We start from the raw sequence: 6000 nt of genomic DNA on the forward strand, positions 1-6000 counted from the left end.
CTTAACTGAGCCACCCAGGTACCCCTAAAATAATCTTTAAAAAAATGAATGGTGGGAGGCACTGTTCATTGGAGGCCATGAGGAATTTTGAGGGGCCAATGGGACATCCCAGTGGAGAGGTCTGGCAAGCCGTTGGGAGTGCACAGCTTGAGGAGCTAGATGGAGATTAAAACATGAGAAAGGATAAAACCGTGCTGGAAAGAGTACAGAGAAAAGCAGGGGGCCGAGGGCAGAGCCCTCAGGTCGTGCATCTAAGAGGTGAGCACTCAGTGAGCCTGAGTGAGGGCCGGGGGAGAGGTGAGGCGGGACTAGGGAGCGGTCATACCGTGGATGCCAAGGAAGGAGGGTTTCAAGGGATGAGTGTCAGCCCCACCTGGTGCGGCAGACAACGCCGGACTGTGACCGAGGCGTCTGCTGGATGTTTCACAAGGGCACACATCGTGTGGACGGGGGCTTTCAGTGGGTTGTTTTTTGAAGGCTTTTTTTTTTTTTTAGCAGTTTTATATTTACAGCAAATTTGAGGGGAGGGTACAGAGACTTCCCATGTACCTCCAGCCACCACCCGTGCACAGGCTTCCCAACAACCCATGTCCCCTTCCAGAACAATACCCTCGTCCCAGTTGTGCTGGGTCCACCTCGAGACGCCACTGTCACAGTCCATAGTTTACCTTCAAGTTTGTTCTTGGTAGTGTACGTTCTGTGAGTTTGGACCGATGCAGAATGATACATATCTATCATTACAATCATGAGAGTATTTTCACTACCTTAAAAATCATCTGCCTGGCGGCCTCAGTTGGATGAGCGTCCAGCTTTGGCTCAGGTCATGATCTCACGGTTCCTGGGTTCGAGCCCTGCGGAGGGCTCTGTGCTAACAGCTCAGAGCCTGGAGCCTGCTTCAGATTCTGTGTCTTCCTCTCTCTCTGACCCTCTCCTGCTCATGTGCTCTTTCTCTCTCTCTCTCTCTCTTTCTCTCTGTCTCTGTCTCTCAAAAATAAATAAAAACATTAAAAAAATTTTTTAAATCATCTTTGCTCTGGAACAGCTTGTTTCTGACTGCCCCTAAATCCATCTCTCTCTCTCTCTCTCTCTCTCTCTTCTTAATCTTCATTTTTGAGAGAGAGAGAGAGAGAGAGAGTGTATGTGTGAGCAAGGGAGAAACAGAGAGGGAGACACAGTATCTGAAACAGGCTCCGGACTCTGAACCATTAGCACAAAGCCCGATATGGGGCTCGAACTCACGAACCCTGAGATCATGACTGGATCCAAAATCGGATGCTTAACCGACTGAGCCACCCAGATGCTCCCATCACTCCTTCTTCAGACAGTGGCACTTTAATTTTTATCTCTCTGTCTCAAAGCCCATGTGGTTTGGAGAACATTAATCATCTCCCATACACATTACTCGGGACTTGAGCATAGAATTCATATGATACAGCATGTAACAATTCATATGATACAGCATGTAACTCGGTTCCGGCAAATTGAAATGCAGATGCACCTCCAGGCCACATTGCTAGATTCGGTGCCATTTCAGAACTTTATACTGAAAGTAGTAGGAAAAAGAGGCTCCTGGCTGGCTCAGTCAGTACAGCATGCAACTCTTGATCCCAGGGTTGTGAGTTCAAGCCCTATGTTGGGTCTAGAGCTTAAAAAAAAAAAATGACTATAAAACACAAGACTTGAACTGAAAGTCCTGGGAAAAAGACAGTTCCAATGCCTTGACATTGCTAAGAAGCTTCAGGAAGTGGAGGCAGGAGCTGCGTGGAATGGGTAACCAGTCTGTGAGGCCAAGCTAACAGCAGCAAAGAGGTGGACAGGGAGGGAGAGGGAGACACTAAATCCAGATGACACTCTTTGCCTCCCTGGATCCTGTCCTGCCTGAACTTACTTCTACTATTGAACTTCTCTGTTACGAGCAATAATCCACTTCCTCATTTCCTTGAGCCAGGTTGAGCCAGGGTTCCCTCACTGACAATCCAAAACAATCTTGATTAATACAGATACTAATTAAAATGAAAAGTTGAACAGTTTAAATCTACATTTAAACTAATTTTTAAAAGTCTTCCCTGGCTTAGGTATCATACTTTTTGGAGGACAGACTGATATGGACTCAAACTGTCCCAAGAAAGTATGGACATTTTTAATCCAGGTAGAGTCTCTTTAGGAAAGGGAAAATGGAATGGAAGAATAGCCAGAAAAATGAAGCCAAGACTTCGGGCACAGGTGCCTGTGTCCTGGTAAGAAGGGTTGAGTTTCTTGTGAGGCTTGATGCCAGGACCCTGGAATCATGACCTGAGCTGAAATCAAGAGTCAGATGCTCAACCAAATGATTGAGCCACCCAGGTGGCCTTGTGCCCTGTTTCTTAATACACGTTTTCAGAATGCTCTGACGACTCTTCACACGCAAAATTGTTGATGTTCATTATTTGTTTGGATAATTGCTATAACCTGTCTTTAATTTCTCTAAACTGTTCTAGTAGCGTAGGCATAGAATGTTTCTGGAGCTGGGAGAATGAGATTAAGGAGGAGAAGGGTTTCACTTTAAAGTTTTCAGCCCATGTGTGTATTAAAATAATACTTTTTAAAAAAATGTTTTTATACTGGATGCCCTGCTATTCATTTTTGTAAATTTCCCTTAAAAGCATCTCATTTAAATTAGACATAAGACACATCACATTAGACATGAGATGTCTGAATTATTAAACTCAGACATGCTATTTTCATGGACTGAATTGTGTCCCCCATGAATTCATATGTTGGAGTTCTGACCCCCAGTACCTCAGAATGTGACCTTGGAGATAGGGCCTTTACAGATCAAATCAAGTTCAAACAAGGGCATTAGTGTGATCCCAAATCCAACATGGCTATGTCCTTACAAAAGGGAAATTTGGAGGCACATGCGGACAGGCAGAAGGCCACATGACGATCACGGCAGAGGTCAGGGTGATGCTTCTACAACCAGGGAACCCCGAAGATTGTCAACATTCCACCAGAAAGCAGGGGACAGTCATGGAACAGACCCTTCCTCAGAGTTCTCCAAGGGAACCAGCCCTGCCAATTCTTCAGGGTTTTTTAAAGTTTCTTTTTAATTTTTAAATGTTTATTTATTTTTTTAGAGGTGGGGGAAGGGGCAGAGAGAGAGGGAGACACAGAATCTGAAGCAGGTTCTAGGCTCCGAGCTGTCAGCACAGAACCTGACGCAGGGCTTGAACCCATGAACTGCGAGATCATGATCTGAGCAGAAATCAGACGCTCAACGACTCAGCCACCCAGGCGCCCCTGCCAGATACTTCAGGTTTTGGACTTCCAGCCTCCAGAACTGTGAGGCAAGATGTTTTTGTCATTTAAACCCCTCTGTTTGTGGTGCTCTGTTACAGCAGCCCGAGCAAACTAATCCAGCTATTTAAAGTACCTCTCTCAGAAAGAAAATGGTGTTTATTCACCCCTTGAAACTCACAAATTAAAGGGCTATCCAAAAAATAAAACAAAAGCCCGTGCAGAAAAAAAAAAAAATCACATTCTAGGGGCACCTGGGTGGCTCAGTCAGTTAAGCGTCTGACTCCTGATTTCGGCTCAGGTGATGATCTTGCTGTTCGTGGGTCTGAGCCCTGCCTCAAGCCCTGTGCAGAGAGTGTGGAGCCTGCCTGGGATTCTTTCTCTCCCTCTCTCTCTGCCCCTCCCCAATCTCTCTCTCCATGTCTCTCTCTCTCTCTCTCTCTCTCTCTCTCAAAAAAAAAAAAAAAAAAACCATTCTAATCACATTCTAAATTAAACAGTTTGACCAGTGCTGGTGCTGTTGAACCATCTTTAAAGCTGACTTTTCGGGGCGCCTGGCTGGCTCAGTCGGTTGAGCATCCAGCTTCAGCTCAGGTTACAATCTCACGGTTCGTGGGTTCGAGCCCCAGGTCAGGCTCTGTGCTGACAGCTGGCTCAGAGCTTGGAACCTGTTTCAGATTCTGTGTTTCCCACTCTCTGTGACCCTCCCCTGTTCACGCTGTCACTCTCTCTTTCTTGAAAATAAATAAAACATTAGAAAAAAATAAAGCTGACTTTTCAAACACCCTTTCTGATCAGTATATACATTTATTTTTTCAATATAGTAATAACATTAAATCTTTAAGGAATTCTAGTCAACTGAAGAACTAGTTTATAATACCTCTTCTTAAACAGAGATGTAAGATGAAAAGACAATACACCCATTTAAAGGATGAGAAAAAAGACTCACATGGAAGCTACTGGCCTATATAATCTGGTACCAAATTTTATGCTATCAATGTCATTTTTGTGTATTCTCTCCATACTCAATAACAAGGAGCCTGACCACCAAGTCCTCTCTTGAAATGCTACTTAATAGATAACTTTTGGCTTCCCTCTGAGGACACCAAGTAAAGAATGGAGACGGCAAGGAAACTGTTAATAACCCAAATTATAGCAATTCACTAAGATGCAATTTTGTAACTTTATTTTAGTCACTGCTAAATGGCTACTGTTTCCAACTCCTACATCTCCATATGCTTTATATTCAAGATCCCATTTAAGCCTAACAATAAGCCTATGAGATAAAGAGTATTGTTTTACAGTCACTTGCTTGCATTCTAAATATATTACATATATTGTATACATATTACACATATTAATGTATTATGTGTATATGCATACAGGGGAAGTTTTAATATTTATGCGTGTGTCCATGCATCTTTACATATACATATAAATACACACACACACACACATATATAGAAAAAAATGTGTGTCCATGTAATATATATATTCACAGAGAATGGGATGGGGTTGGGTAGACCCGAGTGGCCGCCACCTATGAAACTTTAGGGTACACCTCCCCCAATTTGATAGAACCTTACACGAACTGATGCTAACATGAAATATTTAACAATAGTCAAAGCCTGGAACGAATTTGAATGCAAAAATAACACTAGAGTAAGGAAAGTAATCTTAGCATTGGTGGGATTTCACCTACATGATATAACCGTCTGAGGAAAGTGGGGATCATTAAGCAAACAGTTCAGAAATATGTCAAATTATTCCAAGATGCCAACCCTGAAAATAGATTATTTATGTACCTATTTGCAGTGTTCGGATCACCTATCTATCTATCCTTGGCTTGAGACCATTTACTGGCTTCCCATTAGACATGGAATAAAAGTGTGAGTCCTTGCTATGACGTTTGTGTCCGTCTGGGTCTGGTTAGGAAAGCAGAATCTAAAATAGGAAATTCAGGGGCACCTGGGTGGCTCAGTTGGCTAAGTGTCTGACTTTGGCTCTGGTCATGATCTCGCGGTTTGTGGGTTCAAGCCCTGCCTCAAGCTCTGAGTTGAAAGCCTGGAGCCTGGAGCCTCCTTCAGATTCTGTGTCTCTCTCTCTCTCTCTCAAAAATAAATAAACATTAAAAACTTTTTAAAAATAAAATAAGAAAATTCACTAAAGAGGTAGTGGGGCCACTTAGGTAACTTAACTGCAGGAAGTAGCCCCTGTCTTGAGGGCTGGAGAACAAGTTGGAGAGATTAGAGCTAGAAGACTCAGAGGGGGAGCCTATAAGAACAGGGACACTGTGAGAAGCAAAACGTCATTACTTACGTGACCATGACAGGAATTACAAGCAAATAGGCTTTTGCAAGTTCCTTCCACCCACCCCACCCCACCCCCGCCCCCGGCTTTCCAGATTCCTTGTTTCCTCTCTTGTTGACAGAACCTAACACTGGCTGATAAAGGAGCAATATGCTTTGCAGCCCCAATATTCCAGAACAGAGTCCAGAAAACCGGATTTGGGGCTGAGAGGCCTGCACAGCCTTCAAGGGCTGTGATCTAGCGCCTGCCTACCTCTCCAGCCTGATTCCCTCCTCTCTCCCCACCGCGTGTTCAATGCCGGTGACATTGGGTGTCTTTTTCTTTCCCAAGCAGGCAAAGCTCATTCTTGCCTCCAGACATTCACACATGCTATTCCCTCTACCAGAAATACCTTTTCCCTTATGTCCTATTTTT

Source organism: Suricata suricatta, chromosome 14, assembly GCF_006229205.1.
Source record: "Suricata suricatta isolate VVHF042 chromosome 14, meerkat_22Aug2017_6uvM2_HiC, whole genome shotgun sequence".
NCBI classification, from domain to species: Eukaryota; Metazoa; Chordata; class Mammalia; order Carnivora; family Herpestidae; genus Suricata; species Suricata suricatta.